The sequence below is a fragment of the Salvelinus namaycush genome, chromosome 35 (genome assembly GCF_016432855.1).
Source record: "Salvelinus namaycush isolate Seneca chromosome 35, SaNama_1.0, whole genome shotgun sequence".
In the NCBI taxonomy this organism is placed as follows: domain Eukaryota; kingdom Metazoa; phylum Chordata; class Actinopteri; order Salmoniformes; family Salmonidae; genus Salvelinus; species Salvelinus namaycush.
The window spans coordinates 19,019,892-19,031,479 of record NC_052341.1 but is presented as its reverse complement, the minus strand read 5'-3'; positions in this window follow the sequence as shown (position 1 = coordinate 19,031,479).

Here is an 11,588-nt window from a genome sequence, read left to right as displayed (position 1 = left end):
ACAATAGGCTACTGTGCTACCAGTGATTAAGTCAAAGAGAGCCGAAAAACATTTGTGAAGTACTCAAACAGGTCCCGTCTCTCCCCCTCTCTCATCCTTGGCAGTCTTGACGAGCTCTCCCCTTCTGATTTTTGCCTCCCCCTCAAACTTAGTGATGGCATCATTGTATGTTTTTTCTGTGAGTAGAAAATAAAACATTTCAAATCTGGTGGTCTCATCATAAATTGTCCACACAAACGTATCTTCAGATAATACATTTTTAACTCAAAGATATGCCTGTATTTACAGTGCATTCGTAAAGTATTCACACCCCTTGACTTTTTCCACATTTTGTTACGTTACAGCTTTATTCTAAAATGTATTAAATAAATTGTTTTCATCAATCTACACACAAAACCCCATAATGACAAGGTTTTTCATAAATTTGTTCATCAATTTTTACAAAATTACATAAGTATTCAGACCCTTTGCAATGAGACTCGAAATTGAGCTCAGGTGCATCCTGTTTCCATTGATCAACCTTGAGATGTTTATACAACTTGATTGAAGTCCACCTGTGGCAAATTAAATTGAATGTACATGATTTGGAAAGGCACACACACCTGTTTATATAAAGGTCCCACAGTTGGCTGTGCATGTCAGAGCAAAAACCAAGACATGAGGTCGAAGGAATTGTCCATAGAGCTTCAAGACAGGATTGTGTAGAGGCACAGATCTGGGGAAGGGTACCAAACAATTCTGCAGTGTGGAAGAAGTTTGGAACCACCAAGACTCTTCCTAGAGCTGGCGACCCATCCAAACTGAACAATCAGAGAGGTGACCAAGAGCCCGATGATCACTCTGACAGATCTCCAGAGTTTCTCTGTGGAGATGGGGAAACCTTCTAGAAGGACAACCATCTCTGCAGCACTCCACCAATCAGGCCTTCATGGTAGTGATCAGACGGAAGCCACTCCTCAGTAAAAGGCACATGACAGCCCACTTGGAGTTTGCCAAAAGGCACCTAAAGACTCTCAGACACTGAGAAACAAGATTCTCTGGTCTTAGGAAACCCAGATTTAATTATTTGGCCTAAATGCCAAGCATCATATCTGGAGGAAACCTGACATCATCCCTACGGTTAAGCATGGTGGTGGCAGTATCATGTTGTGGGGATGTTTTTCAGAGGCAGGGACTGGGAGACTGGTCAGGATCGAGGGAAAAATTAACGGAGCAAAGTACAGAGAGATCTTTGATGAAAACCTGCTCTAGAGCGCTCAGGACCTCAGACTGCGGCGAAGGTTCACCTTTTAACAGGACAACGACCCTAAGCACACAGCCAAGACAACGCAGGAGTGGCTTCGGGACAAGTCTATGAATGTACTTGAATGGCCCAGCCAGAGCCCAGACTTGAACCCGATCAAACATCTCTGGAGAGACCTGGAAATAGATGTGCAGCGATGTTCCCCATCCAACCTGACAGAGCTTGAGGTGATCTGCAAAGGAGAATGGTGTGTCAAACTTGTAGCGTCATACCCAAGAAGACTCGAGACTGTAATTGCTAACAAAGGCGCTTCAACAAAGTACTGAGTAAAGGGTCTGAATACTTATGTAAATGTCATCAGTTGTTTTTAAATCATTTGCAAAAAATCTAAACCTGTTTTTGCTTTGTCATTATGGGGTATTGTGTGTACATTGATGAGGGGGAAAAAATATTTAGTACATTTTAAAATAAGGGTGTAACGTAACAAAATGTGCAACAAGTCAAGGGGTCTGAATACTTTCCAAATTGACATTATACGAGACGTTTGACCTCAACGTCACCTGATGCATGTTCTTCTGCATTATGATTTTTCTAGCACAAGTTATAGGCTGTTAAGAAATAACATTCTCAGCACTAGTAGAGACCTATTTTTGAACCAGTGACCTTTTGGTTACTGGCCCAATGCTCTAACATTTGTTATTTTTATTGTAATGTAAAAGTATTTCAGTGTTTGTAATGACTATTTTTAAGAACCTGTAATAATACTGAAAGACCAATAAACTAAACTACAATACAGTTCAAAATACGTATATACTAATATGCAGAAATCGCTAGGCTATCTCCTGGTTGCTAAAACTTGAATAGTTCACCTAATTTCAGTTTATGTGACAAAACAAGCAAATGTAAAGTGTAGAGAATCATTGTACCAGCAAAACCCTAGTGGCGCAGCGTTTTAAGGCACTGCATCGCCGTGCTTGAGGCATTACTACAGACCCGGGTTTGATCCCAGGCTATATCACAGCCGGCCGTGACCGGGAGACCCACGAGGCACCGCATAATTGGGCCAGCGTTGTCTGGGTTAAGGGAGGGGTTGGCCAGCTGGGATTTTCTTGTCTCATCGCGCTCTACCGACTCCTTGTGGCGGGCCGGGCGCCTTCAAGCTGACGGTGGATGGGGTTTCCTCTGACACATTGGTGCGGCTGGCTTCTGTTCAGTAACCCAAAATATAGTATTTTCAGCTAGTGTACAAAACAAAGTGAAACCAAAACTTAAGAACGGGAAGCATGAAAATAGCACACATAGAACAGATCTACCGCTTCTTAGACTTGCGTTCAATGAGAATGACATATTTATAACTCACGTTTCTATGTCAATTTGGTCAGGTCGCCCAAAAAGTAACATATTGTAGCTACACTGTTTTAACCAGTATTTTTCAGTTACAAGCTCTAGTGATGGGGAAACAAAGCTTCCTGAAGCATTGAGGCCTTCGAGCCAAATGTGTTGAAAATAAGTTAGACACTGATCAACACAGTGTACACAATAGTGGCTCCTGCTGGTCAAAAGAATTTAGAGCAGCCAAATTATTATAGATTCATAGTTTCTAAACCCAGAGTTGCAACATCGCGAAACTTCCGGGAACGCTTTGCGAAACAGACCAAACATACCAGGCCGCTCCACGCTCCAGCCAAACTCGATCCACTCCAGCTTGAAAGAGATTTGCGTCTGTTCAAATCTGGCATCAGGACAAAATGTGATTCATAGTCACCAAATATATTTTTAGTATTTTAATTAAACTCAAACGATAAATGGTAAATGCAATTTTCGTATATACGGGTTCACTGGATCTCCGCGCAGGGTAGATCAGAGAACTGTGGAATGTACTCAAAATAGTAGTTTTATACTATGACTGTAACGGTTTTCTTCCAGGGGTGAAGGAGAGGACCAAAGTGCAGCGTGGCTAGTGTTAAACATGTTTAATAAAGAACAAGTGAAACACTACAAACAACAATACAAAATAACAAATGTGCAAAAACCGACACAGACCTATGTGGTGCAGACAATCACAGAGACAGGAAACAAACACCCACAAAATCCCAACACAAAACAAGCCTCCTATATATGATTCTCAATCAGGGACAACGATACCATCTGCCTCTGATTGAGAACCATATTAGGCTGGACATAGAAACAGACAAACTAGACACACAACATAGAATTCCCACCCAGCTCACGTCCTGACCAACTAAACACATACAAAACAGAAAACAGGTCAGGAACGTGACAATGACAAGTTTATTCTCAACTTGTCCAGTTGGCCTATCATAGTAGAGGTTTAGCATGGTTCATACTCTTGCTCCTCCTTTGTGGGCCCCCAAACTTGTCCAAGCCCCTTGGCGTTTTCCTTCTCCACATCTGGTTGTTGGGTAGAGCAGCTCCATCTTGTGTCCCCCTCGACCATTCACTGAAACAGTTCCTAATATGGTATTGTCCAGTATTCTAAACTCCTGGTTGGTCTAGAGAGATGCACCCCTCCCCTCTCCAGACTGTCCACAGCTTTTATGGCCTGTGGTGGTCAGTTTTTACACACCTACCCCCCTCTGTATTGTGTGTGTGTGTGCAACAAAACATCATTCACATTCAATCAATATGCTAACAGCCTATAGTGCATAAACATAAATCCTAACAAGCTCCACTCCGATCCGAGACAATGTCTTAAGTAGTTGAACATGTTTTTACTCCAACCTCGTGAAAGCGACAAACTGACATGTTAAAAACAACTTTATATCAAAGTTGTGCCTTCGTTTTGTCCACAAAGTTGACTAAAGTGACTTATTAGGAATTTTCAAATGTGAGTTCTCTATGTGGCCATCAATGGGAATTGTCTTTCTCAGTCATGATTCAGTTAAACTGCAGTACCTAAGTACTACTGTAAGTGCAGTCAAAAGCCTGCTTCCAGACCAGAACCCTGGCCCATTAGCTCGCCAACATCGGCACAACAGGCAAAACGGTTTCCAATTGTTACCACAGCCACAAAGCCAAAATCGTAAATTCATGAAAACATTTGCCTTTTGGTTGTGTGCTGAGTGATTAACCAAAATGTTGGTTCTTTTTCGGTTTTTAATTAAACAACTAATTGATCGACGTCATTCCATTTAGTAGATTTTTTTTCTGAGCTCAAATGTGCATATCGCAGTTTCTTTAGAGCAGAGATTGCTAACCCTGTTATTGGAAAGCCTGGTTTTGGCGGATGCCCAGAGAATGCAACCTGACCCAATGCATAGTCCCAACTGTACCGTTTGGTGCAAGAGGAATAATGGTCTGGGGCTGTTTTTCATGGTTCAGACTAGGCTCCTTACCAGTAAAGGAAATTCTCAATGCTACAGCATACAATGACATTCTAGACAATTATGTGCTTGCAACTTTGTAGCAACAGTTTGGGGAAGGCCCTTTCCTGTTTTAGCATGACAATGCCTCAGTGCACAAAGCGAGGTCCATATAGAAATGGTTTGTAGAGATCTGTGTGGAAGAACTTGACTGGCCTGCACAGAGCCCTGACCGCAACCCCATTGAACAAATTTGGGTTGAATTGGAATGCCGACTGCGAACCAGGCCTAATCGCCCAAAATCAGTGCCCAACCTCACTAATGCTCATGGCTGAATGGAAACAAGTCCCCGCAGCAATGTTCCAACATCTAGTGGGAAGCCTTCCCAGAAGAGTGGAAGCTGTTATTGCAGCAATGGGAGGACCAAAACCATATTAATGGCTATGATTTTGGAATGAGATGTTCAACAAGCAGGTGTCAACATACACGACATGGCCAAAAGTATCTCTGCCCGAAAATACATGATCTAAAGCCTTTTTCACATTGGCAGTTTGAAGTGGCTAAAATTCAATTTTTTTTGCTTATCCGATTTGAATCTTCTTTTTCCTTCAGTCTGAACAGCCAAAAAGCCCATGGAATCAGATATTTCAAGTCACATTTCAACCCACCTTGGTAGGTGGTTTGATGTCATATACAAATCTGATTCCTGGCATTGCGACTTGTCTGAAAGGGCAAATAAATCAGATTTGACCAGAAATGTTTTTTAGATTTATTTGGCATATCTTGTTGCTTGCTAGCTAATTTGTTGACAGTTTGACAAGAACATGTGGAAGCTAACTAGCTTATTAATAACTTACAAATGAGTGAATTTGCTAAACAGCTACCCAGCTGACTGCTGTGGTTAGCCAAGTTGGATTATCTTATCCTTTTAGGCTTTAAAAGTGTTCTTACTCTATGATTTTGAACATTCAAAGTAACCAGGAAACATCCATGAAGTCGGAAGTCTGAGATTTCCCAGTTCCAAGTTGTTTTGAACATGGCAAAAGATGCCAGATTTTCCGACTTGGATGACCATTCAAAACGATTTTCCTAGTCTGACCTCGCTTTCCCCCTCCCCAGAGTTCCCAGTTGTCTTGAACAAACCAAAGTCAGAGATTTCCAAGTTCCCAGTGTTGCCAACTCCTCAGTAAGGAAAGTAGCTATTGGCTGTCCTAAAAAAGTCGCTAAATTAAGTCATCACCCAATTTGCATAATTGGCCATGTGCATGTAATTGTGATGGACGCTGTAGGAGAGAGGAATAACGTCGTGGGAGAGACAAAAAGTTAGTAAAAAACTACAAATGAAGAACTACAAATGAACTTTCTTCTGTCGATTCCTTTTTATGTCACAATTCCAACCCTCCTCCTTTATCTGGGCTTGGTACCGGCAAAAGTGACCCAAAAGAGACACTCTGGCAGAGTTACTTCGTTTTTTTATTTGATTTTTTGGTTTAGTTTTCTTAATTTGGTTTTTAACCTTATGGTCCACTTAGGAGCCCACAATAAGTCACAGTAAAACATGAACATTTTTAACCATAACATTTTTTAGTATACAATCTAAATGGACCAAAAAGAGACAATAGAAAAAACTGTCAATCGCAATGTGAGAAAATTATGGTCACTAGTCTGGCCCTAATTCAGGTTCATTGTTATTTTTTCCCAGACCCCCCTCCACACACACACAGGCTGTGCTGGCGCACAGAAAGAGTGGGTCATCATCATTTTGGTCAAGGCTCTCTATGGCAGGTTCAGCAACTGAGGGAGCTGACTTAAATGAGTAAACAGCTGATGTGTCAAAAAGCTGCAAAACATTATCAGGCAGCTGGTGCTCATAGCAAAGCCTCACCAGACAGCTTCAGTCCATATCGAATGTACAGGATGGAGTTAAGAGTCTGCAAGGACATGCGATTTCCAAGTTTGCTTTTTACCACACTCATCTGGCTGAATACTCTCTCGACTTCAGCATTCGAGTGTGGCAAGGACAACACAGACATGGCAAGTTCTTGAAACGGGTTGATATCAGCTGCATCCCTGAACTTCCAAATCTCACTCCAGAAGCCCAGTGTGTTTTTTTGTCTCATTCCATTTACTAAGATGGATGGCACACCATTGCTGGACAATCTTGTCTATCTCTGCAGGGGAGTAGCCAAGGAGCTTGGCTATTTTTTCTATTTCTCCAGGGCTCGTATTGTGATTTAGAGTTTCCTCCACATTGAAAACTGACATGTACTGCAATGCTTCGATGTTGTCTGGCAGTCTCACCCTCAACTCATTAGTGAGGGAGATGGTGAAGGCTACACACCGCTTTCGGACATTGTTTTCATCCTCAGGCGCCAGGTGGAGCTCAGCTGCCTTTGACTCAAAAAGGTAACCAAGGTACGGTTTGGGACTGATGTATCCATCTATTGGCCCTTTGAGTACATCAACATTTGCCAGTGGATTCAGCACCCTGCTGCTCACAGACTTGATCAGGCTAACCAAGCTGTCAAGTATGTTAGGATTTGTGTTTATTGCACTATAACCCAATGCTATATCACATTTGATTGAATATTAGCAACTGTTGGCCTGGGCGCCTGGGTGTCTGTGTGTGTGTGCTGGAAGTAACAGTTAGCCCCAGATAAGTGTGCTGGGAAGCTGTGGTTAGCCTTGAGCGAGAACAGTGTGCTTTTGTATACAGGTGCAAATAGCGCAGACAATGTTGCAGAGCTGTCTGACCTCAGTCTCTGGGGTGAGGGAGCGTAATCTACACAGCAACAGCGCCGGGACACCAAAGAGCACAAAGAGGCTAGGACTAGCCTGAGCGCCGGCGATAGGCTGAGCAAAGTTTAAACCACGCTCAGCCTCTACTGTGATAGGCCAACAGACGGGTTGGAACTAGTCTGTCACAGTATAAGAACAGCTGTTTACTTACATCCTGCCAGTTCCCTGTTCTACCCTGCGGGGTGGAACAGTGAACCCGTATATACGAAAATTGCATTTACCATTTATCGCTTGAGTTTAATAAAAATACTTAAAATATATTCGGGGACTCTGAATCACATTTTGTCCTGATACCAGATTTGAATTGACGCAAATCCCTTATAAGTAGCTTAAGAGGATCTACTTGCTCTCCCTCAAAAGCCTTGATGGCCAACTGTACCTCACCCAGCACTGACTTCAAAAAAGTCAGATACAATATGTTTTGAGGATCACTGTACATGGAGTATAAAACCTCAGCCATGTAGCATTGTTCACTGGACTTGGTGACTGCGAAATGCAGCCTAAGCTCCTCCCACTGGTCCAAAATGCGTGAAACCGTGGGTTCAATGGAGAGCCAACGTGTGGCACACACCTTGGTTATCTGTAAAGGTTTCTCCCCACAGTTGATGGTCTCATATATGGCCTTGTAGGCCTCCCTGCGCTTTGGAGACACTGAAAACCAGTTATAAGTCTCTCGTACCAAGTACTCCACACTACGGGGGATGGTGTCATTGGAAGCATGACTTACAGCAAGCTGCAGAGAGTGGCACACAGCGAATAAGAACCAGATATTTGAGGCCATACTCCTCCTTCAGCACTTTATGGACCCCATTGTTAATCCCCGTCATAACAGAGGCATTGTCAGTCCCTATATCCCCAGGAGTTTCTAATTTTTAAGACAACACTTCGAGGAAAGCCACAACAGCACGGGCTATAGATTTGGCATCTCCTCCCTCCAACTCAACAAGCCCCAGAAATGTTGATACAATTGTCTGCTTGGTGTCACTAAAGTACCTTATCACAACCCCCAGGTACACTTACATCCATGGACTCGTCGAGGAGGAGGCTGAAACGCTGGTCACCCACATCTAAGACAAACTTTTTCAGAAAGTATGGTGCTAGAACACCATTAATCATTTCTGTGCACTTTGTCCTGTGCATTTGAAGTGGGTAGCAGCAGTGGAGTCTGAGAAAGCAGCTCTACATGCTTCTCCAATGTGATCACATGCCAGCATGGACGTGTTCAGCGATAGCTAATGCCATGGTGGCCTCAGCCTTTTTTGCAGTCAAGTTTTTTAACCATAAATGGCAGCTTGTTTTGGGTGGAACTGTTATAAGGCTTTTCCTTTTGTGTATGTTTTTGAGTTTTTTTACATCACTTTTTTTTTTTACATCACTAAGTTTGGCCTAGAAATCAGCCTTACAATACAGGCAGTATGCCCGTGTATCATCTCCAATAAACGGCTTCAACCAGCCTTTGAATTCAGGGTTTGATTCCCACTCCTTTCTGTATTTTTTAGTGTACAGTTTAGACTGAGACATGATGAGCTAGCCAGCTAGATGTTTAGCTTATGTCACAGAGAGGCACACACACAGTGGACAAGGTGAGTAAGTGACAGGCAGTGTGAGTCAAATGCAGTGATTTATTTTTGTGCAGTGATTTTTTTTAGACAAAGAACATTTGAAATTTACATCCCGCCCTGAATGTAAGCCAAGGCGGGATCAGCCAGCAGCTGCTTCCCGCATGCGCGATTAATTTGCAGTCTGGACGCGGAGGGGTGAACATCTCCTGCTCTGACTGCAGCTGGGAGGGACTGCTGCGTGAGGACTGGGCCGCCTGTGAGTGCTTTGGGACGGGAGTGGGGCCCAAGGCAGCACCCGCTGCTCATCGAGAAGAGTAAGAACGATACGTGCTTTCACGTCAGTCTCCAAAAGTCTCCAATAACACCAGAAAAAGTCACTAGATTTGTCACTAGTCAATTTTTTGAAAATGTGTCGCTAGAGGGGTCTGAATACTCGCTAAATATAGCGACAAAGTCGCTAAGTTGGCAACACTGCACAACATTACTAGTTACATGTTTCTGGCGGCATTCTTCCGTTCACGTTACACACATATAAATAAAGGACACAAAGAACCAATTTAGGGTTCTTTAGCGATGAAAATTGTCCAACAACTCACTCTGGGTCATCCTCTGACTCCCAACCCTCCAGTTCTTTGAGACAGACGAAGCACTTGGCTAAGTCCGGGCCAGAGTATATGTGAGCGGAGCGAGAAGCGAAGCGTGCCCAATTTTACTGGAGTGCGGCGCGAGATACCCAAAGGCTGGAGTGTCGGCCTTCTCGCCCACTCCAATTGTGCTCCAAAGTAGTGCTCACATCACAAGCTCAGGGCATGCCTGGCCCAGCATGCGTTTGTAGTCTATGTGTGTGCTGCTGTAGACCCTTGCTTCAGCTACTGTCATGGAGTTCGCTAAATATTTTCATAAAGAAACTGATAAAACACACATGTGCAAAATCAAGGTGACTTACAAAGATGAGGACCGAGAGCAAGAAAGAGAGTGCGATGATGTAGGGTCCACAACTAAAGAATCATTGTGGAATCTGAAAAGACATATCCCGAAAGCGTGATATGGAAGGCTATTTACTACATGCACATGATAAAAGAAAGGAACAAGGTGGGTAGCTAATTAAGTGTCATTGTAGCAAACTAAAAATAAGATGGCTTAAAATTTTTGTTCTACTATCTATACAAATAGGCCATATTTGATTTTGGCCCAATAGGCCTGGCATATTCCAACATTCAAGGAGCATTCCGTTATGACTGGGTTATTTTGCCTAACAACCTTTTGGCCTACCCACAGAAAAAAAATAAACTCTGCATCCATCCCCAGCCTGGCAAGAGTGGTCAAAGGGGTGTATAGCATCCCCAGAGGCTCTGCAAGCCTGGAGATAATATTATCAGCTGCTGGTATGCTCTCCAGGCACCATCGCATGAGCCTGAAGCCACAGACTCTGTCCAAACTCGCGTTTCAAAAAATGAATTCAAAGGCACTGTAGATTGAGCCTAATAAAGGCATTTTTCATTTCATTTGTATATAATTCTAAGTAAGTCAAAGCCTGTGCAATTTATGGACTATAATGATGTAATACAACGAAATGCTGTTTAAATGCTGAGCGCTTAATGTCCCTGACTCCATACCAGTCTAGTGTGTCACAATCGCAAATGCTTCACAATACATTTCTTTGTAGGCTAATAATAATTCATTTTCGTTCCTTCTTAGGCTCCCTGTCTGGCTCCTGACCTATTTAGAGTGTTTATATGCTGTTTAATGCTTGTTAAGGATCATATCACCTCCACCTTACCTGACACCCTAGACCAGGGATTATCAACTAGATTCAGGATGGTTTTTTTCTGGGGCGGATGGTCAAATAATTTGTAGACTGCAAATTGACTGCAAGAAGCCCAAACATATATAATGTTTGACTTAAATATAATCATTTTAAACCTTGCTTACATTTGCATACGATCATGTGTCTCTCTATTATGCGTGGGAATACTTGGGAACAGATTTCTTAAATAAAAAAATCACTGAGCTGATTTCCTGGTGTTTTTGTAGTCTTTTATGTCCAACAATGAAACTTCCACAAAGTTTTTTTTTGTTGTTGCTCAGAATACGTGGGGGGGTCAAATAAAACCACCAACAGCCAAATTCAGCCCGGGGGCCGCCAGTTGGAGAATCCGGCTCTAGACCCACTTCAATTTCCATACCACCCCAATAGATCCACAGACGATGCAATCGCCATCGCACTGAACGCTGCCCTATCCCATATGGACAAGAGGAATAGCTATGTAAGAATGCTATTAATTGACTACAGCTCAGCCTTCAACACCATAGGACCCTCCAAGCTCATTATTAAGCTTGGGGCCAGGGCCTGAACCCCGCCCTGTGCAACTGGGTCCTGGACTTCCTAACGGGCCGCCCCTAGATGGTGAAGGCATGAAACAGCACCTCCACTACACTGATCCTCAAACAAACAAAGGGGCTCCACAAGGGTGCATGCTCAGCCCAATCATCAAGTTAGCAGACGATACAACTGTACTAGGTCTGATTACCAACAAGAGACAGCCTATAGGGAGGAGGAGGTGAGGGCCCTGGCAGAAAATAACCTCTTCCTCAAAGTCAACAAAACAAAGGAGCTGATCATGGACTTCAGGCAGCAGAAGGAGCACACTCCCATCTACA